Source organism: Staurois parvus, unplaced genomic scaffold, assembly GCF_062004578.1.
Source record: "Staurois parvus isolate SC_StPar_1 unplaced genomic scaffold, SC_StPar_1.0 ptg000562l, whole genome shotgun sequence".
Taxonomy (NCBI): Eukaryota; Metazoa; Chordata; class Amphibia; order Anura; family Ranidae; genus Staurois; species Staurois parvus.
Genome location: NW_028318358.1, coordinates 8,769,588 through 8,795,368, shown reverse-complemented (window position 1 = coordinate 8,795,368; position 25,781 = coordinate 8,769,588). Strand labels below are relative to the sequence as shown.

Below are 25,781 nucleotides of genomic sequence, written 5' to 3'. Positions count from 1 at the left end.
GATTATCTATTGTGATATAGATTATCGCTGCATTTTTCACTTATCACTTATGTGATAAATACTACAAGAACCAGCAAAACTCATTAAAGTGCATATACATATGAAACAATCCCAGGCAAGTGGTAAATAATAAATAAATAAATAAACAATCAAATAAATAAATAGTAAATTCATACAATTCATGAAAAGTGCAATCTAATGAATATTGTAAATTAATAATCCAAAAAAATTTGTAAAGAAATGAGAAAACAGCCAGTGTAATGCTGTGTGAAACAAAAGTGCTCTCTTGTGCGCAAAAAGTACAGCCACAGCGATCTTGTGCCTCCAGTCCTCACTGCTTTGCACACCACCAGGAGGAACATCACAGCCTCTTACTGGAAGCTCAGACCTCTGCAAACAGAAGGTCTAACAGAGCCTTATGCAAGCCATATATGGTTCGAATTCCTATGGCTTTTCGTATGCAAATCAGACCTAAGAATAATCGGCCGATTTTCGCTCTGTTAGTCGGGCAATGGCATCGGCCGATTTTCGTGGTTCCTCTCCATGTTGTTTATTGGGCATGCTGGAAAATTTGTGAAAAACAACCAATTTTCGAAATCATCGGTGGCACCAATGGATTAAAGAACGAACGACGTTTCGATTTTCGGACTAAAAATCGTTCGGAATTCGAACCATGTATGGGCTGCATTAGGGAGGGATCCCACTAAGGTTGGATGGATCACCAGTCAGCTCTGGTCACAATCAGCCAGCTAGGTAGTGGGAAATAAATCTCCACTGATACCACCCCTCCTTGTTTCTTAAAGTGTTACTAAACCCACAGCAGTAAAATCAGTCTGTATATGCAGTAAAGCATGCTTGTTATACTCACTGTAGAACCTAAGGGGTTAATCCTCTGCACTGTGTTAAAAGGATGTTTGATCCTGACTTCTCCGATCCTCCCTTTCTTCTACTGTCCCCAATCCATCTGCTGACAGAACAGAGCCTTGAGGGCAAGCTGCACTCGCTCAATTTGGTGTGTATTGCTAAAGAGTTTTTTTCTCTTGCATGTGATCAGCACAGGGCTAATCAGCACTGTCCAGACAGAGGGTCAGAGGATATGCAGTCTCATAGGACAATCAGGAGAGAATGAAAACTCCTCCTACAAGCTTTATCAAGTGCTCTGCTGGACTCTGATAAATGTCACAAGATGGCTTCAACTGCTGATGAGAATATATGAGCTATTTATCATATCACGACTTGACTACTGTAACTCCCTCCTCGCCGGCTTACCTCACCACAGGCTATCCCTGCTTCAGTTTATCCTGAACACTGCGGCCAGACTCATCCACCTCACCAACCGCTCCGTATCCGCCACCCCCCTCTGCCAATCCCTCCACTGGCTTCCGATTACCCAACGGATAAAATTCAAAACGCTAACATTGACGTACAAAGCTGTTTATAACACTGCCCCAAACTACATCACTTGCCTTGTCTCCAAATACCACCCAAAATGTACTCTCCGCTCCTCACAAGACCTCCTACTCTCTAGTTCCCTGGTCTCCTCCTCCCATGCCCGTCTCCAGGACTTCTCCAGGGCTTCCCCCATCCTCTGGAACTCCCTACCCCAATCCATCAGTCTATCACCTACTCTCCTCTCCTTTAGGCGCACCCTGAAAACCCATCTCTTTAGGGAAGCCTACCCCGCCCTCAGCTAATTGCCAATCTCCTCCACTCTTCCTACCACTCCATCCCCCACAGCTATTTCCTCCTGTACCACTATCCCCTCCCTCCTAGATTGTAAGCTCCAAGGAGCAGGGCCCTCGAACCCCTCGTGTATCGCATTATATTGTTACTGTGCTGTCTCGTGTACTGTCTCCCATTGTAATGTACACTGCTGAGCAAACTGTTGGCGCTATATAAATACTGTATAATAATAATAAATAATAATAATATTTAGCAGTTTATATTTATGAACATAATTGCATTTCCATGTTGTGTGTACTGTGGGAGATCAGATATAGTGAATGCAGGGTCCTGGGTTTAGTAACACTTTAAGCCGCCACCACCACAAACCAAGTTAGACCAGCACACTCCCGGAATCAATCACTACCACCTCTAGCAGCAACCTTTTCAACGGGCTATGAAAAATCGCCATCTGAGCGTACTGAGATGCATTTTAAACGTAAGTGCACTGTAGATGTGTGTCGGGATGCAATTTAAGTGGACTTTTAGTCTCAAAAGAGAGTTTTCCTCCCTGCTGTCCCCCCATTCTCCACAATTTTAATTGGCCATCCTTTACCATTTTCTCTTTACAGTGGCCCTACCACTATTTTCCCCTAGGTGAGAATGAAGGGTATCTGCTCCCACAGCTTCTTGGGATAGGCAAGTCACATATCGTAGGAGGCTGCAGGAACAGGAACTCAGAGCTGCCAGTGAGCAGGCCTGGTAGGTGTCATGGGGGCCCGACTTCCTCAGTGATGTCAAAGGGAAAGATGACAGCGCAGAACCTGGGATGTGACAGCTAAGCAGTGGATCGCAGCAGGACAATGCTGGATAGGTGAGGATAGGCCTGGATAACATTTTAGGCCTCATTCACATTGTGTGTAGAGGGAATACACATTCCTGCTCATGTTTTTTTGTACAATTTACATGCATTACTGTTTGTCACGCATAGGGCAGATCATTCACTTGAATGGGTTGCCCTATGTGTGTTTGTCGCACTAAAGATGCTCATGTACTAAATTTTGCCACTGAGCCAGGTGTGGTTTTCAAGCTCATTGCTGCAATTTTTGCCACGCCACAGTTTCAGCAAAATTGCACCACTTTTTGGGTGCCATTAAGAATGAATTGCACCCAAATGCACACTGTGCTTTTTGCTGAGATTTAAGAGACTCAGATATAAACGGGAAAGGAGGAAAAAAAAGAATGGGTTCTAGATTGTAAGCTCCAAGGAGCAGGGCCCTCGAACCCCTCGTGTATCGCATTGTATTGTTATTGTACTGTCTCATGTATTGTCTCCCATTGTAATGTACAGCACTGAGCGAACTGTTGGCGCTATATAAATACTGTATAATAATAATAATAATAGTAGTGGATAAGACTAAAGTTGCCCTTGAACACTATACTGCACTACCATGCATTGCAGAAGTGCATGTTATACTATGTGAATGTGCCTTTCCTCCACAGGCCCTTCATTTATGGATGCTCAGGTTTTATTGATGAATGGAGGAGGGGGCAGAATAGGTGGGCACAGTTGGCACTCTTGATGAGTACCTGTCACAGGTTCAGACCTCATATCAACCTTTGCAGTACTGGAAGAGTACGCCTAGGGTATGTTTAGGATGGGATGGGGGTGGGCAGGGGCGTATTTACCACAAGGCAAACAAGGCACTTGCCTAGGGCGGCATTCTTCAGAGGGGCAGCACCTCCCACCAGAAGAAGGGATGGAAGATGGGACACACGCACACTATGGGAACCAGGTGAGATCCGAGGCTGCAAGCATCTTGATGGTGTATGTAGAGCCTGAATCTCATTCCCAGGGATGTCCAGAGCTGTGAAGATGGGTGTCTTTCTCTCTTATCGCCGCGGGGGTGGGGGGATGTAGTGGAAGTTTCTCCCAGGTAGGGGGCAGGGGTGTTGTCGGTCGATGTCAGGCTTTCTCCGTGGGAGGGGGAAGGGAGGGGGTATTTGTCGTGTCCGTGGGGGCAGACAATTTTTGTGTTGCCTAGGGCATCACAAAACCTAAATACACCACTGGGGGTGGGAGAGAACTCTGGATTTCAACCAATAGACCAGCCAGCAGCACAAGGGGCACTTTAGATTGACTGTAAATACTGTCCCTTGTGCTTTTTTTTTTTCTTTTGACTAAACTTGGGCTTTAAAATGAATAGGAACACCCCAAAAACCACATGTACACCACTTTCCAGTGCCCTATAATACATGGTAATGAGCACAAAAAAGGTGTGAAGCTACATCTAAACCCAAAATCAAACTAATGTTTTCAGTGAAGCACACTGATGTTAGTTTTCATTGCGTGTTGATGTGCATTTTTCTGCATCTTCATGATTTTTGCTGAAAAAAACACCCATGGAAAACAGACAAGTGTGATCCAGCTTTATCCATTGTTGGACTACTGGCAGGAGGTCAGCCATGTGTTTGAAAATCTTGCCTGTCTCTATACTGGCTTCATTTTAAACATCTTCTGTTGTGGTGACATGTAAGCTCCTGATACTTCTACATATTTACATATGAATGCATTTAAAGCTTCTTTCTATAAAGCGTCTTGTAATCTGTGTTTAGCCGGCCGGTAATGATGTAAACCTGTCACCCCCCTCCTTTGCCTCTTGTATTGTAGCTGCATCAGTACAGCATGGTCTTGAAGGATTGATTATATCTGACCTGAATTGAACTTTAAAAACACTTAAGTAGTGTCAGAACTCAGAACAAGCACATGACGTCCCTTTTTTTGCTGTTGCAGAGATCTCTTCAATTGTTTATAGAGGACTTACAGGCACATAGGGCATCATTTCTGCTAATATGAAGGTCTTTTACATACAAATTCACCAAATGAATCCCCTATTCTGCTCTGAAATGCCCTCTGTGTATTATAGCATGTGTCAGCTTTTTATAAAGGACAAAGGGATAGGTTTTCTTGATAGGCAACCCTCCTCCTACTGATACCTATTTTCCATGGGTTTCCTTCTTGCCCTGTAAAAGCTATGACCTTCCTCCCGTTTCCATGTGACAATGCTAGGGCCTAGTGTTTGGCCGCTAGATACAGTATATAAAGAGGCAGCAGCAGAAGCCATTGGCTCCTGCTGCTCTAAATCAAATCCTGTGAGCAAGCGGTGAGGCCAATTTGTGCTGTGTGTGTCTATGGATGCACACAGCCCGGCTCAGGAGTGAGCCCGTATGTCTGCCCCCAACAAGAGGCTTACTCTTGTGGTAGACACTGAGGAGGAGGACCCAAGAGTGCCAGCCTGGGGCAGCGAAATGGAAGTCAGAAGTGGAGGTTTGAGGCTACTCTGTGCAATACAGTTACACAGAGCATGTTTATTATGTTTATTATTTCAAAAAATATATATTTTTATTATTTAAGAGAAAAAAAATCTATATATCTGTTTTAACTCAGAAAGTACTTTCTGTTGTTCTCAGCCTCCTTCAAATCTTCAAATTCCTTTTGTTTGGCTTCCTGTTAGATGGTGGCTATAATCATTCTCAATGGTATTACCGTATGCAGGAATGTAGCCACCCTCTACTGCTTGCTCCAGAGACAGACTAGAAACTATGGACTATGGGATGTGCAATGTAAAACAGTACTGTTCTGTGCAGAAAAAATGCAGCCTGTTCTGGAACTATGACATTGACAACCATATAACCTACTTTCTGTGCGTTTTAGATGCAGAAAAAAAAGCAACTGAAACACAAGTAGTTTGAACTGGCCGTAAGTGTTAGGACCATCAAGGGAACCTGTCACTTTGTCATGAACATTGGCAATAATTTGGCATCTGTACCTACAGACCAAAGAAATGTTCCTAAAGTGGAATTCCACCTAAAAGTGAAAGCTTCGCTTTTCTGCCTCTTTCCCCATCCGCTGCCATATTTGGTGCCTATTGGGGGGAGTGAGTACTTGGTTTTGACAGGTACCCGCTCCCACTTCTGGCTCAGTTTGCCATTGCGAACTGAGCTTGAAATTCGCCCCCCCTCGCAGCCCTCTGGGACACTTCCAAGGTCTAAGAGGACTGCGGCCCATTCACAAAGAACAGTGCGTTTCACACATGTGCAGTAGGAAAGCGGTGGCTTCACTGCTGGCTTCCCTTAGTCAAAATGGCAGCGCCAGTACCCGACAGCCGAGTGAAGAATCGGCTTGTGGTGAGGACACCGCTGGATACAGGGACAGGTAAGTGCCCTATTATTAAAAGTCAGCAGCTACAGAATTTGTAGCTGCTGACTTTTAATTTTTTTTGGGAGGGAGGGGCGGGGGCTGGAACTCCACTTTAATCTAAGCAGCATTAAATGTAAATGTGTATACTCTGGACCAGTCACCCATTCCTATACTTGCAGCATGTGATTTACACATGGCATAAGTATGTAACACTTGTCCCAATTATACTGTACGTAGCTATATATACCCAGCTATTCCTTTCTATAGGAAGTAGCTGTGAATTAACCAGCACACCATATGTAAGCATAATCAGCACTTACCTTTCCAGGAGCAACAATCTCACTTTAGCAGGCAGCAGGCATTTACCTGGTTAGAGACAAGAGCTATTTCTATACCAGCAGCAATCACATACCCTGGAGACTGTAGTTAGCTGCCCAGTGAGTCACTTGGCTCCTGAGACAAGATTTTTCTGTATAATGGATAATAATTGCAGCTGAAAATATTGTCAATTCTCCATTTTTACTTTTTAATTCTAAATTTTTATTTTTAGGAAGTCCCGTTGCTTTGCTGTTTGGTTCGATATTGATATACTGAACATACAACCACAGTAACTGAAGGTCGGTGACACAGAATGTAAATCAGGAGGTCTCTCGATATTTATATGGCAGCCTACATAATCCTCTGTAGGGAAATCATGGGACATTTTTCTTAGTTGTTGCTGCCCTATCTCTCATTAACAAGTGAACCCTAAACTAGAAAGCTGGCACTCCAAAAATCAGTTTCCCTATACCCAACACCCCTTTGTTATAATATAAATGAAAATACTTTCAAATCAAAGGAACCAACAAAGTGATGTCAAGAGAAGGCTTTAGAAGCTGTTACTGGCTGAAAATGGAAGGGGAATAGTATTTGTCCCAGAATTCGGGAATCAAAAGCAAAATAGCTAGTGACACAGCCCGAGATTACTTTCTCTATGTTTTGTCTGCAGTGACATTTGAGCCAATCTTATACATTATGATAATAAATGTCCATCTTGCCTTTATTTCCATAGGCAGCTAGAATATAAAGACATGTATACAGGAATGCCTTGAAAAAGGGATGAAAATACTTAATGTGAACCTATCATTAAAGTGGTTGTAAAGCCTTACATATACCCAGTTAAGTGAATGGCCTCAAGTGATAAACAGAGATGAAACAAATCCTCCCTACAGGTTGTACCTTTTTGTCTGCAGCCATCTGTCCCCTACATCAGGTAGGAAGGGGCCGGACGGTAGCCATTGGGAGTAAAAAAAGTCCCTGACATTAATGGGGGAAAAACCACTGACACCATATTTGGAATTGTGCCTTATCATTGGTGACATTGGGATGAATTGTACCCCATCAATGGTGTCATAGGGCCCCATCCTTGGTGTTATTGGGAGGGATTGTGTCCCATCCTTGGTGTCATTTGGAGGAATTGTGCCCCATCCTTGGTGTCAGTGGGGGTAATTATGCCCCATTGTTTGTATCATTGGATGAAATATTGCCCCAAGGGCCTGATGAAAGCAAGTAAAGGGCTGCATCTGGCCCCCGGGCCATAGTTTGGAGACCACTGCCCTACATATATTCAAAGTCCAGAATTTACACAGGATCTATCAGCTCTGAAAAGCAGGGGGTGGAGAGCTGAAGTTATATCAGTGAGGAGAGCTCTGGAAGCTGATTGGAGGGAAGGGGCACAGTAACAGAGCTGAGGATTTCAATCACAGGCTGTGTGATGGAGTTCCCTCCTCAGTCACCTTTTTTCTCTTGGTGTCAGGAAAACTTGGCAAAACTTACTCATGCACATAGCAGAGGAAAAAGACAGCAGTCAGAAATTATACTTAGTGCTCTAGACTGAGACAAGTACACACTATGGAGAGATATGATTAGTTCATATTTCATGTCAGAGATTTACAACCACTTTAAGTTTCTCCCTTCCAGTCAATCTCTCTTGGCACAGATTAAACCCTTCTATTCCAAAGCTCAGTCATGTGAACTAAAAAAAGTGTGTTTCACATAATCAGAGATTGCAGTCAGGCTATTATTTTAACCAATTAGATCATGTCTGATGGACATGAAGTGAGTTAAGAGGACCAGCAATACTAAAAAAAAGTCCTTGTCCAGTTCTTGTACAAGCAGTTCCTAGGACCAGTTACTGGGCAAATGTATAATGAATGTGTAGTACTTTGTAAGAAAAAAAAACAATTCATAATCCACACATAATTGTGTGTAGAAGCTGCACTACCTGATTTCACCAGCAGACAGCACTGTGGCAAAATGTGAAAAAAAAAACAACTTTTATCCTAGAGCAGCCATTCTCAACCAGAGTTCCATGGAACCTCCAAGGTTCCTCCAGAGGTTACTAGGGGTTCCTTGATCTTTGGCTGATTGACCTTTCCTCTGATGGTGCCTCCATCATTCTGGGATCAATGTCACTGGTAGAGCCAACTGCATGAAACCAATGATCTTTTTGCTGGTCTGTAGAGGTTGCATTCTAATCCCTACTTAAAGTGGTATTGAAGCCAAAACCAAATAAATGTATTATAATATATTGCAGCTTACCAATCAGTAGATTTGGTGGCTGCACTAGTTTTCTTTTTTAGACATTTTCCCCCTCTGTTTTGACCTGGTGATCTGGTCAGTATTTATTTATTATTATTTATTTCAGGTACTTATATAGCACCATCTATTTATGCAGTGTTTTACACAAATATTGTACATTCACATCAGTCCCTAACCCTCAAGGGGTGTACAATGTAAGGTCCCTAACTCACATTCATACACACTAGAGCCAATTTAGATAGGATCCAATTAACCTACCAGCATGTCTTTGGAGTGTGGGTGGAAATCGGAGTACCTGGAGGAAACCCACACAGGCACAGGGAGAACATGCAAACTCCAGGCAGGAGGTGCTGTGGCTGGGATTTGAACCAACGACGCTGGTACTGCCAGGCAGAAGAGCTAACCATTTAGCCAGTAACACACCTTCTGTATTAAGGTGCCCCCACTCTGGATGAATGAGCACAGGTGGCATTGCAGACTTGTCTGAGTGAGGGGAGAGGAGTATTAGATGTAGCAGCAGATTTAGATCACTAACACTAACAGAAGCCAAATTTCTTCCCACATTTTATACTCAGTTACGGAAACAGTTTTTTTTCAGTTTGCGATGAAGGTTTTTACTTAAAAGTTGATTGTTGTAAGCACCCCTGTCAGCGGTAAATGGTTTGTCTCAACACACTCTGCTACATTTGCAGGACAGCTTGTTCTTTTGAAAATCAACAGTCTTACTGGCTAGATCACCAGATGAATATAGAAGGAAAAAAAGCCTAAATGTTTGCTTTTGGGGTTAAAGGATTCCTTGGGTTTAAAGGTACACCTCCTATACCATGTTACATGTTACACCCGTACTCAGGGTGTAACATGTAACATGTTACTGATGCAACAGCCAAAGCCCCCCCCTCGATCCCCTGTTGTGAATGAACTATCAGGGTGCTGATGAGTGCTTCATTGACACTTCCTGTCATTCAGTAACTGCCTATGGGCAGACAGTTACATGGACAGCCTGCAGGAGCTTTGCATTGCACCCATGATCTGCTAATTTACAGGCTCCTAATAAAAAAAAAATGCACTTTTTTTTAACCTGCAAAAAAAATGCATATTTATTATTTTGATTAAAAAAGATGCACTTATCCTTACCACTTTAAGGACATTGTTCCCACTAACCACTTATGGAAGGGGCATTTTACCCACTGTCCACCAATGAGTTGGTTTTAGCAGGGGTTCCTCGAGGCCTGAAAATTATTTCAAGGGCTTGTCCGGGGTAAAAAAGGATGAGAAAGGTTGTCCTAGTTGATCTTGTGTTTTAACTGCAGAAGGTGGTATTGTAGTGTAATTCTATTATGCCTTGCCATTGGTAATATCTGTCCTAAATCTGTGCCCAAATTGCACACAGGCACTGTTTTTTCAACTGTTCTACTGAAATAGGGCAGAAGTGCTTATTAGGAATATTCTTCTACACCAATATCTACAAATTGTACATTTACCTAGCCACAGCACATAAAATACATAACTGTCAGTATATAGAATGCAGAGGAAAACGTGTAGGGCAAGTATCATTTTGTTGTAACAGATCGGTGTGACTTCAATAAAGTTTTTATTCGCAGCATTATGTAGTTTACATTGTTGTTTTGCAGTGTGATCTGCTGTTATTCAAGAAAAGAACTTGTGAAGAAATTGCTATGTGTATCGAAGCAACATGTGAACTAACAGGTGAGAGGTTTCTGCGGAGTGTTTTGTGTTCTGTAGAGTTTATGGGAGGTCAGGAGACATAATAATATTAATTAGAATAGTATTGCTAGTTTAATTTAAAAAAAATTAAATTTTCACGCAAATATACAAAATAAAAGGACAAGTCAAGCAGAAACCAGTTAAAGCAGAAATCCAGTCAGATTTTTTTCTTTTACTATGCATTGGGGCTGTGCCCCCACTGCATGGATCTGCTGCTCATTTTTTGTAGCGGTGAGGACTAAACTCATAATCACCTGACCCGCCAATCTTACAGAAAACCTTGCTCCCCCATAGTCCCACGATGAATTGTTCCTGTCTGTGGAGCAGACATTGAGCGTACTGATGTCAGGAAGAGCCCATTTATAAGAACGGTGTACTGCGGGGGGGGGGGGGGATCTTGTGCAGGGAGGATCGATTGGGTCAGGTGAGCATATCTTCAGTGTCCTCTCCCCTAGAACAAAATGAGAATTTTCCTGGATTTCTGCTTTAAACCAGAACTAAATTTAAAACCATATTAAACCCAAAACAATAAAGTAATCTATTGCAGCTTTCAAATTCTTACATGTGGTGGCTGCATTAGTTTTATTTTTTTAGGGGTTTTCTTTATTTTCACATGGTGAATCCCTTTAAATTAAATCCCTTTAAATCTGTTATTTTATATCTTCTTTTAACAGCCCAAGTTGTCCAGCAAAAGTGGCAGTTAGAGGGTTGACATAAACAATTTAACACTGACAAGAGTCAGATAACAGTAGGTGAATGCAAACATGCTTGGAAAGGACATAGATCTATACTTAGACAAAAAAGTTAACAAAACAAAAAAAGGGGGCAGACTTGATGGACCACTTTCACTGTTCTATGTTTCTAAAAGTAACAACAGGTTTGCATAAGCCGAAGTTCACACTTGCATTTTTCAGTGCAATTTCCAGTTTGTAGAAACATACTACAGTCCATTTCAATGTGATTTCCTATGGATCTAGCTCACATCTGTGCATTTTGAGCCGAGGCATTTTTTTGGAGGGGTCAGGGATTTTTTCCCGCAGCAGATTGTGTTTTTTTTTGTAATAGACTTAAATGGAACCTCAACAAAAATGCAAATGTTGCATTTTTGATGTGTTTTGCATTTTTTCTTTTTGCTAATATGACAGTTCTGTTCATGTAGTTCATGTAGTGCAACTTTGATGCAACTTTACACTCTCTGCCACTTACGTAGCATCAAAGTAACATCAAAGTCTCATCAAAATCATGCAGGAACCTTTACGTGTCCAAAGTCACATCTAGGTTGCAACCAAGTTGCACCCATCAATAGCAGCATCAAATTTGCACCCATCCAAAGTTGCGTCAAAGTCACACCTATCCAAATTCACATAAGTGTCATCAAAGTCAATGCTTTCATATTCACAATAAAAAAAGTTCAACAAGGCAAAATGCACTGCAAGCTCCGTGGGAAAAATGCAACATACAGAGGACTTAACCTAGCACAATAGAAGACACATTAAGGCCTCATGCACACAGAGCATTTTTGCAGCCACTTTTAGGGGCGTCAGGCATTTTTCTTTACTGATTCTAAACAGCCCTCTATGTTATCCTATGTGTCCATGCACACATAGACTTTTAGAAGCTTTTAGTAGCAGTACTGTTTACCAGCAGGAAAAAAAAACCCAGGGCCAGTGCGCCCAAGAGCAGCAGCAATTTGGCAGAAAAAAATGCTTGACGCGGCTAAACGCTAGGCGTGTATAACACTTCAGCGTTAATTAATTTCAATGGCCAGAATAAATAATCATTCTGGCCAATGAAATGAATTAATACCTAAGAGCTTGGCACTTGTAGTCGTGCCTAAACGACTGTAAAAGCGTTAGATACTTTTACAAGCGTCAAGCGTTTTTTTTAAGCAAAAACGCTGCTGCCAGGAGGACAGCTTCTAGGAGAGTTTTTTTCCTGTGTGTACAAGGCCTAAAAGGTGTGAACAGGGCATAAGAAGCAGGGGGAATGTCATGTTCCTGAAAGTACTGAGCACTTTTGGGGGCTTAGGGATAGATCAGAGCAGTAAGGACTCATTAACCAAATATAGGCATATTAGTAGTAGTAGTCTCATTCACACTTGCTTTGGTCTCTGAAGAGTGATTCATGTTCAGGTTGCTCTTTACAGAACATTTGACAGACAGTGAGGAGGCACTGTACTGCCTCCTTACTGCCTGCTTTAACCCCTTAAACCCCACGCTAGCAGCTGCAAATGTGTACATTTTGGGTCGGTTGTGGGGTGCAAAGTGGCACCCGCCAAAAGCGACATGTCCTATAATTCCTGTTGTGGCTGTACAGCATCAAGGCCACAGCATGTGTACATCCAGTGGTGTATTTGGGTTTTGTGCTGCCCTATGCAACACAAAAATAGTCTGACCCCACGGACATTGGCCAATTGGCCAACAATACCCCTGCCCCCCACCAGGAGAGCCTTCTGCTACCACCCCCCCCCCCTCATCTTCACAGCTCCGAACATCAGGCTCTATATACACAATCAAGCATCCTCTCTCGGATCCCACCTGGTGCACATGTCCCTTCTTTCATCCCTTCTTCTGGGGGGAGGTGCTGCCCACTTGAAAAATGCCACCCTAGGCAAGTGCCTTGTTTGCCTTGTGGTAAATACACCCTGTGTACACCCCCGGTCACTGAAGGGGGGTGGTAAAAACATGACTCAACTATGGGATTTTGATTTTGATGTTTGACTACAAGTGTAAACAAGCCCTCAAGGTGGGCAGGGAAGGTTGGTATGGGATGCCTATGTTGTCTTCTAGAGAGCAAATCTGTTATTTTGAATATGGATAAAATAAAGGATCAGGTTAAAAGCTACAGAAGCCACTTAGGATTTTGAGATTTTGAAAAGCCTGGTGATATCTGTGGGACAACAATCATAGACTGTCCCTCATACTGCCAGCTGAAAAATCCCAGCACCAGGCAGGAACCTTTCTCTGCAGCATTGTGGCTGCATGCCCCTTCTCTTGGTATTTGCTGAACATGTCCTCTGAGGTTTGAATACACTGGATTATATGGTAAATCATTTTCTCTGTAGATTAAGTGCAGGAGATGAATATGTGTAAGGTTCATGGAATTAAAGATAATTGGATTGCATATGGTATGCAGGTTATAAAAATGTCATGAATGGAGAAAAACTAAATTCAAAAGCCTGATCAGGCATCAGAAAAATGTTGAACATTTTAAAGCTGAGCTATAGGCAGATATAAAAGACCTACATTAAAGCAGCTCTGTGATCATCAATACATCATTAAATGTGTTTTTTTTTCAATGCAAGGTTTAAGTACCTGACTGTGACCTGGTATCAGCCTCTTGCAATCTATAGTTGGAGTGTCAGAGGAGCAAGAACAGAAGAAGCTAATCAGTTCAAGTGCTGTCAAGAATCATGTTGATAGGAGTAGGAAGCAGAGTGACAGAGAGGTGAGCTCAATAATATGTTGCTTCTCCTTCCACTGTCCCGTCACAGGTTGGGGTTGGTCCAGAATGACCTGGGCTCAGGGAAATGGGTTGAATGATGCTGGCCATCAGCCTGAATACATCAAAAAAGTGCTCAATAATAAATATTTGGATTGAAAGTGAATTTTGGTGCAAAAGCTGGTTTTGTTTTTTTATTCTGTTCTTTTTTCTATCTTGCTGCTTTTGGCTGGAGTTCTGCTTTACGTTCATGTGGTGTAAAAGAAATCTTACTGATTTGTTCACATCTGTCTTCTATGCAAACAAGGGAAGTATCAAACACCAGGTATGTGACACTGTCACTTACTGTAGGCGACATATGCAGCAGGTCCCTGCACTTGAGCTACTCATTCTGGGACAGACATCTCCAGCTGACTCATTACGGTCAGCCTCAATGTGCCTATAGGCATTAGTGAAAGATTGACCATAGTATAAACCGTATCTGTGACAAAACCTGCTTTAAAGTCCATCTGTGTCCAAGCTATGGGCATTTAAGTATTAATATATACTTAAAGTGACATTAACAATATCTTTATCCTCAAAAAAAAATATTTCTACCTCCTTGTACCATCTTCCGTGAGCTCCAGAACCTTTCTTTTTCCCCACACTTCTGTTTGTTTGGAACAAGAAGTGCACATTAGTTGGGGTTACATGCACTGCACACTACACATCCCATAGTCCATAGTCCCTTTCCCAGCTAGAAAGTGAGCAAGAAGGGGTGAATATGTTCCTGCACACAGTAGGACCATGGAGAAGGAACGTAGCCAACCTCTAACAGGAAGTCAAATCACAGCAGCAAAAATAAAAGAGAATTTGGAGATTTGGAGGAGGCTGAAATCAACAGAAGGTGCATTTGGAATACATATTTGAATAGTATTTTTCTTTTTTCAGACACTTTATTGTCTATTAAACAAGCGGTAAGTGAGTTTTAAAACAAGTCCTCTCTGATATCTATTTCAGCAGACACTGTGGAAAAAATCATCCTCAAAAGTTACAGTCGCCCATGTGGGTTCTCTTCCAATGAAATTTGAATACTGGATGTCTGCTGAGAAGTGAGGCCAGAATGAGCTGAGCTCCTGAGAATATTGCATCTGTTGAAAATATTGAGAATGAACTAATCCACAGTACATACAGCTACAGAGGTCAGGGAGGGTATGTTTTAAAGCTTATTTATTGCTTGCGTATAATATTTAACTATTTGAACGTATATGGCCAAGCGACAGCTGTACTTGAAAATAATAATGCGCATTGCAGGAGCAAGAAGCAGAAGTCCTGTGTAAGCTCTGTGTTGTAACCAGGGGCGGACTGACAACTCATGAGGCCCCTGGGCAATAGGGGATCATGGGGCCCTTTTGTCCTTGCCCAAACTCAAAAATGCCTATGAAAAAGGTACCAGGGGCATCTCATGGGGCCCCCTACTGACCCTGGGCCCTCGGGCAGTGCCCGAGTTTCCAAATGGTCAGTCCGCCCCTGGCTGTAACCACTCTGGGTGCCTGAGTGACCAATCACCAAGCACCATCGCTATTATGTGAGAGGAAGGGCAGTGAGTCACATGTTTCCCCATACCCAGAAGTAATAGATTTTTCTTCTCCTTTCTGCCTGCCGAACACAGTGGCAAGGGAGAAAGGGGAAGATGAGTATAACCCTCTGCAGAAGCCTGTTGCTTTGCCCTGAATGGAATGATGTAGAGCAAGGGTGTCAAACTCAATTTATCATGGGCTGCATCAGCATTAGGTTGCCTTCAAAGGGTTGGTTGTATCTGTAAGACTATATATGCAGAGCTCAGGAGTACTACATGCAGAGTGCTTGCTTTAGAGGTGCGCTACATACACAGTGCAGAGTCCAGGAGTATGTGTTGTGCAGAGTTCAGAAATGTGCACAGAGTACAGGGTTTAGCTCTCTTTCAAGGGATGTCCACATCTCCTTCTCAGCTTTGACCTCTGCACCACTCTGCCACTTTCCAGCTAAAAAATCCCTGGGTGTGAGGGCCACATGAAATGGCCTGGCGGGCCTGGATTCGGCCCACGGGCCTTTTGTTTGACACATGTGATGTAGAGAAAGTAAAGCAGGATGTCCTGGGTGAAATTACAAAGGAGATATTGCCTATAGAATCAAGGTGACCCTGAAGGTGTTTCTGTGGTACAAGCTAGACAATGTAAGCAAGAACTTTATTGGTTTCTATGGCTAACATCTGTTATGCTGAGTCTTTTTGCATCAGTTCTGTTGCTTAGCAATACATTACAGAATTTCAACTATATTTGTACATTTGTCATGGAAACAAATTTCTTTGACTTTCTGTATGTCTAAACAAGCTCTTTGATGATTTGACTTTATCTGGCTATGATTTTCCTGCGTGATACCAAACTCGGACTTTAACTCTGCATATTCAGTTTCTGAAAATGGCGGATCATAAAAGGGGTAATAATATGGGCAGAAGTCCAAGGCGCACAACTCTGAGGGGGCTCAGTCTTTGGACATTTGGAATCAGTGGTCTACATCAGTCCTGCCAGAAAAGGGAAGAATACTACAGAGTAGTGTATGTTCCAAATAGCTTGAGACATTCTTCCTTTGTATTGCAGGTAGGGCATTATTGGTTCCATGATAGCAAGCAGTGTTCATAATTTCCAGCATTGGCTTGCAATTATCTAGCCATTGCCAATTGCCTAGGGGGCTACAATGTGTACCTCAGGTACTCAGGGGTGCTTAATATCACACAGGAAGATTGTGCAATACATATTATGTATCACCATACAAACCGGAGTAGAAATAATTCTAGGTCTGTCCTATATGGTTAACTCTAAACCAATGAGCTGTAAAGGCATGATAATTTTGAGTGCCATGATTTGTTGCAGTTTTAAGGCTTGATACATTTTTTATCTATTTACTACACAACCTCATATTTTATTTTGCACAAAAGAAATGGGGATTATATTGTGTTTGTGTGCACAAAAATTCACTTTAGTGTATCTTTTACTAAAAATATAGATTTGATGAACAATTGCACAAATATCACATGACATAAAAATTTGAAGTACCATTTTTTTGATTATACAGGGCATGTGCGTTCAGAAAATATATAATATTTTGGGGGGTCTAAAGTAGAACTAAACTTAACCAGTGAAAAAACTATTAGCAGGCAGCTCTTTATTGCAGAAATGACATGCTATATCTCTTCTGCAACTACAAGCACTTCCCTGCCCTACGTGCAGGGGCGGACTGACCATTCGAGCACTCGGGCACTGTCCGAGGGCCCGGGGTCAGTAGGGGGCCCCATGAGATGCCCCTGGTACCCTTCATTGGCTTTTTCATAGGCTTTTTTGGGTGTGGGTGAGGACATAGGGGCCCCATGACCCCCTATTGCCTGGGGGCCCCATGAGTTGTCAGTCCGCCCCTGCCTATGTGTTTGCAATATTCTATTGAATGTACATGAATCTGCGCATGCTGTGTCGGAATGACTGAATCCCATGTGCATGTGGCGGATGATGTCATTCTGCCACCGGCCAATCTAGAGGCTAAAAAACAGACACTGGTAAAAAGCAGAGTAGCAACTCTAGACCCAAAACAGTCATTTGGTCTTATATGACCCAATGCTTTGCAACTTCTGGAAACAAAATACTATAAAGCCAGCGAAAATAAGTCAGGGAGAAGTCAGCGGCTGGTGAGGGATGTGACCTCCTTATCGATGTAAGATGTATTTTTGAGGGTTTAGTTGTCTTTTAAATAATTTTCTTGCCAAAGATGCAGATTATTACATGCATAAAATTAAATAATTGCTTTAGTAGAGAAGTGGGTTTTTACAATTTGTTTATTTATTCTGGTTATTTAAAAAGTGCTGACAATTTATGCAGCACTTTATATACTATACATTGACATCAGTCCCTGTCCGCAAGGAGCCTACAATTTAATGTCCCTAAGTCACATTCATACATACACATACTAGCGCTACTTTTAGACAGGAGCTAATTAACCAGCATAACTTTGGAGTGTGGGAGGAAACTGGAGTACCCAGAGGAAACCTACACAGGTACAGGGAGAACATGCAAACTCCATGCAGATGGCGTTCAAAAACTCCAATGCTGTAAGGCAGAAGTGCTAAATAGTAAGTTACTGTAGTTAGTAATTTCATTTACAACTGATTTGAATAATTGAAGGGAATATTAAAGTGTCACTAAACCCAAAACATAAAAAAACTATCATTAAATGCTGTATTACATGTTGTTCATACTCACTAAGTCACTATGGAATTTGTTTTCTGCATTCTGAAAAAAAAACTAGTTGATCCTGCTGTTCTCTATCTCCCCTTTTTGATCATTTCCCCAATGCAGTTTGGGATGCTGAAGAGCAGTGGTGGCAGCTACTACATATGCTCAGTTATTAATGAGTTTCTATGCTGAGTATTTCCTCCTTGATCACATCTGAGCAGCCCATGTGACTATAGAGTCACACATAAGGGCATATACACAGTGGCAAATGACAGCTCACTCCCTTCATCCTCCTCCATGCCCATCAACCAGCTAAACACAATGGGGGAGGGATATTACATCTTGATTGATGGAGGCTTCACCTCTATGTTATTATAGGACACAGGCTAGAGGGGTGTGATACAGCCTGTGACTGGCAGAAATCCCCCCACACTATATTATTGCCAAAAAATAACAAAGATTTGATTTCAAATATTTATTTGTATGACAATTTATTAATATTAATGATTTCTTTTTACTTTGTATCCCAAAGGCTTTTTTTTTTTCATTTTGAACATGTGGCCAGCATCAGAGGCCTGTAAGCTCCTCCTGCTTATGATTCCCTGCAGGCAGGCTGGGAAAGAGCTGGGTGATGTGACAGCTGAATGTCAACAAGGAAAAAGGTACTTAAATGGGTTTTTTAGTTAAAATAATTACAACGCCATTATCCATATTCAAAAATATAAGGGAGTATGTTAATTAAACAGGGTGTGTTTAGTATCACTTTAACATAATTTATTGTGTGAACATTCTCAACTCCTTTAGTAAAGTGGACTTATACTGTAAATATTGAGAGCTGGGAGCTCCATCTATAAAGATATACATGATATATCCTCAATAATGTGTTTTTGTAGAGGAACCAGTTTATTTGTATAGAGGAGAATACTGCTACATCGAGCACAATAAAGTGCCATACAGCAGTGGTTCTCAACCTGTGGGTCGCGACCCCTTTGGGGGTCGAACGACCCTTTCACAGGGGTCCCCTAAGACCATCAGAAAACACATATTTCCGATGTGTAAAGAGCAGCTACTGTGTAGAAAGCAGCTGCTGTGTTGAAAGCAGCTACTCTGTTAAAAGCAGCTACTGTGTTGAAAGCAGCAGTATTGGAGGTAAAACGACACTCATGAATTATAATTACTGGGTAAATAATTTTATGGTTGGGGGTCACCACAACATGAGGAACTGTATTAAAGGGTCACGACACTAGGAAGGTTGAGAACCACTGGTCTAAAGGCACACTCTAAGGCTTCAGCAGCTACATGGGCAGAAAAAGTGGGCACCACCCTGGAGCAATTCTGTAGGACAGCAAACTGGTCGAGGTTCTCTACCTTTTTGTCCAACATTACTGTCTGCACCTGATCTCCAGCCAGGGCCAGGCCTTTGGGAGGAAGGTCCCCCAAGCAGTTGGGCCAGGAACTCAAACACATGTGCAGGAGCATTGTCTTGGTGGAGAATCAACATGTCAGGCCAGAAATTATCTTTGAACAGACCCCTGTAACTTTTTTTTCATAATTTCCAAGTACCAATGTTGGTTGACCATTTATACCATGTTCTATGAATTTGTAGCAAACCATTCCCTTGTGACCCAAACTCCAGCATGATTTTTAACTGAGCACAAGACGTGCTTTCTTTGGACGAGGTGAATTTTGTTTTCCACTGCATGATCTGGTGTGTGGGGTGTTTTTTTTGTTTTTTTTTTTGTTGGCTTATCCTGCAAAAAAACATTTCATCACTGGTAACCTTGTCCGACCCCTCTGCATTCTTCAAAAGACTACATTCTTATCTTGTGTGAAAATTTGAGGTATCATCTTTATGGAAATCTTTCTCGCTCCCAAATCTCCATTAGAATCTGCAGCACAGTTTCCCTGTTCATGTTCAATTCCTATGCCATCATTCATACATTCAATCTTCAATCTGAGTGTATGAGGGTTCACACTGTCCACATTTTGCATCCGTTCTTTGCATTTTTGGCTGCCCACTTGTGTGTATGTGGACATCTTCATGCCCCTCATTTAAAAAAAGAGCGAGAGAGAGGTTCAAAGACCATGTGACATAAAAAAAAATTGCAACTTCCACCATTTTTTTTTCTCTAGGGCCTCTGCTTTAAAAAAAATATATAGTTTGGGGATTCAGGAAGATTTTTACATGTAAATGAAAAATGCCAGAATTGGCCTTGGTGGGAAGTGGTTAAACATGTACAAAAACTGCTCTGGAAGTGAAGTGTTAATGGAGAAGACACCAGTGCTTGGTTTGGCTGCTCAGGATGTGCTTGTACTGAGCACCCAAGTGCTTCCATGTGTGAGGGTAATCTGAAAGAATAGTTTTTGGGGTGGTGTTGTGTTTTTTTTTTTTTTCCCTTCCCCTTTCCCCTCATTGGGGTGACACCTGATGTACTCGCTCAGCAGATGCACTTCTGCTGAGTGTTAGAGCTTAAAAGCAGCTACTGTGTTAAAAGCAGCAGTATTGGAGGTAAAAGGACACTCATGAATTATGATTACTGGGTAAATAATTTTATGGTTGGGGGTCACCACAACATGAGGAACTGTATTAAAGGGTCACGGCATTAGGAAGGTTGAGAACCACTGCCATACAGTATAGTGACACATTGCGGTATATAATATATAGTTATATAGCGTTATATATAATAAGACAAACAAATATGTTTTTTAGAGTGTAGTAAACATTTGTTTCACTATTTTTACCAATATATTGTATTCTTAACTGTCAAGATGACATACAGACTTGTTGGTAATGATACAAATGATAAATAATGGAAATAGTGTTTAATTTTTTTAATTTGGTGAAATCCTAAAACATAGCTTTGTTAGCAATAAAACCTGCGTTGTGCAAAAAAGATGGAATTGAAATAACTGTGGGAAAGCTTCATATAAAATCGATTTCATTGTATACGTCTTTGTAAACCTGTCGCATTAAGTGTATTTGGTGATCTGTGAGTAAGGAGTGATTTGTTCGTGTGGTTTATGGAAGCCCTATCCCCTGTGGGATACGCTGTCTCCTGCGCTTGTTTCCTGTAGGTCACATGATTGCCTAACAGCGAGTGTATGGAAGTATTATGGGATAGAGCACGCTGCGGCGTTACCAGGGAGATGCATCCTAGCAGCAGTGCATGAAGTCAGAGCTAAAGATAGCACTGACAGCACCAAGAAAGAGATGTGTACTATGTGTGTGTTTAACGGTGTGCTACTATCTGTGCTTAGATCCCTGGATGTGTCTGTGCTTTTGTGTAGTGGCTTTTAATATTACATCATACTGATGGCCAATGTGTTATTGTGTGTCATTCCATTTATATTGGAATGCTTTGATCAAGCATGCCACAGTGATAAATGAAAGAAATATTGAGGACGACAATGGCTGATTGGAACAAATTATTCTTGGATAAACACTGAAGACGTCATCTACGCAGGAATTAGTATGTGTGCAAAATACACAGGAGATGGTTTGGTTAATATTGAAATGATGCTTCTAGGCACAGGAAATGCAAATGAACATTGGGTGCAATTGTTCTGTTATCATAAGATGGCAGAATAGACGTGTGAAGATCAATCATACAATGGCAGAAAAATGGCAACAATTCCAGTCCAGACCAGATTCCGGTGTGTTCTGAGAATCATTGTACTTTAAGTAATGGGATTTTCCTAAATGAATAAAAGTGTTACTCAAGAGTTAAAATTTCTTAAAATCACTATCTTAAATATTTGGGATAGCCATAGAACGTGTTAAATAAATGAGCACAAATACAAGCGGAATGCTTCATAGTTCATAGGAACCATCTTAAAGAATACATTTCACCAGATATGAAAAAGTCTTTATTAAATCCCCAAGGGGATCAAGTGCATGTACCATGCACTCGGTCCCCTGGGGTATTTAATAAAGATCTTGTTTCCAGCGTGTGTCTGTTGCCAGAGATAAGTGCTGTCAATCATCCCTAGTTATTCATCTCCTTCTAAGCAGCCTGGTCGGGCAGCAATGGGGGGAAGGAAGGCAGGCAGTATGCTAACTTAAAACAGAATTTCACCCCCCCCCCACACGCACACACACTTCTCTTCTACTTTTGACACATTATATTTTTTTTTGGGGGGGGGGGTAGCAGGTATCTGGCTTTGACAGGTACCCGCACCCGCTTCCACTTGGCTCTCCTAGATGATGTGGAAGTTCTCCCCCCTCCCTCCCTGCCCGCAGCCTCTTGGGACACATCACAGGTCCCAGAATGCTTCGGGACCATGAAAGTGCAGCACTGCTCATGCATACTCAATAGGTAGATGGCTGAGAAGGAGTCACAGCCGACTTCCCACACTAAAGATGGCAGTGCCGAAGACTAGCAAAGAGCTAGCCTGGGTGAGGATCCCTGGACAGGTAAGTATCCTTTTATTAAAAGTCAGCAGCTACAGTATTTGTAGCAAATGGCTTTTGTTTTTTTGTCTCAGACTAAAGAACCATCTGCATAGTGGTGCATGGAGAATTTTGGCTGACGTGACAGAGCCCTGCCACATTTGGGAAAGAGCTTGACAATTTTTGGGGGATGTACCTGCTGCTTGATTGGCAAATGGCTCTGCATTTCAGCAGGCATTTGAGAGTCAGTGACAGCAGCACCCACCCTCTCTGCAGCCTTTCACTCCAGTGACAGCTGAAAGAGCTGAGTGAAGTGCACTAACTGACAGTCACAGGTCTCTGCTGTCAGCAGACCAAAAGCTGACTGGTCAGCAGTCATGTGATTTTTTTTTTTTTAACAAACTTATCCTTTAATCTTCCAACGGAGAGAATCATTATATTAATTGCTACCTTGCTGGGCAAATATTCTGCATTTTGAGATGAAGAGAATAGAAAAAAATTTACTGAAAATTACAATAAAATTAAAGGTGGTAAATGGTTTTTCTGAACCCTCTAACTTCTACATTTGTGGGAGAGCTTGCTCTGTTGAAAAACAACAGACTTACTGGCCAGATTATCAGTGAAAATAAGGGGAAAAAAGCCTAAAAAATAAACTGTATACAACCATCACATCTAAGAACTTGTGAGCTGCAAAAATAAATGTTTGCTTTTGGTTTTAATACGGCTTTAATAATTTACATTAAAGTTTCTCAGTGCATTTTCAGCATCTAACAATACAACAATACAGCAAGTCACAGCAGCTTTTACGAGGCAAGTGTCCAGATATGTACGTCAACCAGCAGATGTGCCAGTAAACAGCAAAAAAAGTAGACGAGAAACAAAAATGTTCTTGCATGTAAAGAGAAACACTGCCTGTGCTACTTTTTAAACATTTTTGCTCTTCTATATTTTCCTGATTTCCCACAATATTAGTGTGTCCCTTAGAAAGTCTTTGAACCCATCAATTATTTTCTGTTTCATGGAAAATATTACCATCGAAAATAAGGTATGGTGATGTGGGCAGTGTGGGCACCTGTGTATGCCTGTATCCATCTAGGTTGGTGGGAGGAGAGGGGAGTTTCACTTCAGATATGTTTGGTATACATGTCGCTTAGTGGTTGAGGGATGTGGAGAGATGTGGTGGCATGCAGGAGGCATGTTCCTCAGTTGGTGTCAAAAATATGCAGCACCAATTGGCCCGTATCTGTGCTTGTGCAAAAATGCCCTAAAATGTAATATTTTGTGAGTAAATCAAAGGGATTATCAGTGTTTTCCCAGAAAAAGATTTGGCGAGGTTTTAGAAGAGCATATGCCACTGATTGAGTACAGTTTTTGAAAAAAAAGTATGGGATTATTACTATGTACAACTTATAATTGAATAATGTAAAGGAGATTTTAAAAAGTCTGCTTCTAGACTCTAGAGTAGCTGAAAGAGTACGAGCAGAGCCTGTTGTAACAGCATGGAGAAGAACACATTTACAGTATGTTTGGTATTTTGGTATAGAGTAAATGCTAACTATTGGAAAGAAAAGTTGTAGAATAAAATGAATGTTTATATGTGGCAGTTGCTCCATATGTAAGGGACACTTTTTTAAATTGCAATGATTTTAAGTGGTTTAGTAATAACAGCTTAACAAGCTGTTCGACAGCTAAAGTAGTGTATAGATTAATTTGTCCCTGCAATCTGAAATATATTGAGAAGACAAAAGAGAAGATAAGAATTGGGATTACAGAGCACTTGAAAGATGTATGTCCAGGTAGCGATAAGAGTCCAGTGGCCTAACATTTTACGTCAAGTGAAAATAAATACCTAATGGGTAAAAGTAAAAGAAATTTATCAACTTCGAATAAATCTCCAGAGGTGACTTTGACTGTATCTTACAAAGAAAAAGCTGGATTTATGAGTGTCCAACCTTGGAACAAAATGTTGGAATCATGAGCTGAAACTTGCATAATAGGAATGGCAGTAATCTCTGGTTTTTATGTTAATAAAGGATTAGAATAACAGGATGGAGGATGTGTCATAGTAATAACCAACAGATGCAAGATGTTAGGCCCTTCCTTTTAGCCATGAAACAGATGAAAACAAAGGACATTGAGCATGTGCAGTAGCAACCTGATGAAGCATACTGTGTACTGGTGTGATCAGGGGTGGACTGACCATTTGGGAACTCGGGCACTGCCCGAGGGCCCAGTGTCAGTAGGGGGCCCCATGAGATGCCCCTGCTACCATTCATAGGCTTTTTTTGGGTGTGGTTTTAGTGTGGGCGAGGACACAGGGGCCCCATGATCCCCTGTTGCCCGGGGGCCCCATGAGTTGTCAGTCCACCCCTGGGTGTGATGCATCAGCCCAAGTACCCCATTCCATATTGTTTATGGATGAATAAACCAGTAAATACAGCATGTGAGAAACTGTCGATAGTGGGTATTGTAAAGGAAGATGGATAAAGTGGGCTACATATGTATGGTATGCTCTGACACTGGACACTTGTGAAGGAAGCGATATACATGTTTAAACCAGTGTGACAATATATGTTGTGTTTAGTGACACCCACAGTTACATGGAACATTTGAGGATAAGCAACTTTCCGAAATTATGCTGGGAAAAATTAGGCTGGGGGAAACCCAGTGTATTATTATTTATCAACAACAAGTTCGCGTGAAAGGGCCCTTTGGGGTTAGATGTGGAACAGCTGCACCATCCTGGATTTTATATTCATTAAGTGCAAAGAGGAGGTTATCCCCTTGGGCAATCATTCATGAATGAACAAGTGTCCTTCACTACTATGGAAAGGAGACTTCTCGAGCTGTGTGTGCTGGTTGAATGTGTTGTTTTTATGAAATCTACTTTTGTACAAGAAATAACTCACTGAGTGCAATGTGCTTCTGTTCATGCCATTTAAAATTATACAGAGTAAAAGGACTTTGACAAATCAAAATCACAACATTTATTAGCTACTTTGGGGAACCTGCTATACTGACAGATCACATTGTGACATGACCATATTAGATAGCACAGATGATGAAAATCACCACCATCATTGTTTGGGGCATGCACCTGCCAGTGGTGGGACAGAACCATCTGGCACAATATTAATCTGTAGAATGCAAAGTAATAAAAAGAAATATTCTCTATACCATAGTACTGCCTCATTACAGATACAAATAGAACAATCTTTCTTAAACTTTATACTCAACAGTTATAAAGGGTCTGTTCTTGTATGAAAACAAAAAAATGGAAGAAAGGAAGAAAAAAAAATTTAACCTTTTTTCAACCTGGGTGTCCAGGCACCCTGAGGTGCCTTGAAGTTTCTTCAGGGGTGCCTTGGCAAAATGTCTAAAAATTGTCCAAAACTTGTATACAAGTCAGCAGGTGGAAAAAGCCTTTTAATTACACAAAGCCACAGGTTTTCATTGTGCACCACAACAACCTTCTAGGTGCTGGTGACCTAACAACTAATGACATCATCAGTTGATAAGGAGAATGTCGGTTGTCTGAACA

General features: G+C 41.6%; 1 protein-coding gene across 1 annotated transcript in view; it reads right to left on the bottom strand.

The window, feature by feature from the left end:
• The window catches only part of MAP3K12 (mitogen-activated protein kinase kinase kinase 12), a 169,623-nt gene that overhangs the window by 98,069 nt on the left and 45,773 nt on the right, over positions 1-25,781 (bottom strand). The gene's annotated exons all lie outside the window — the stretch shown is intronic.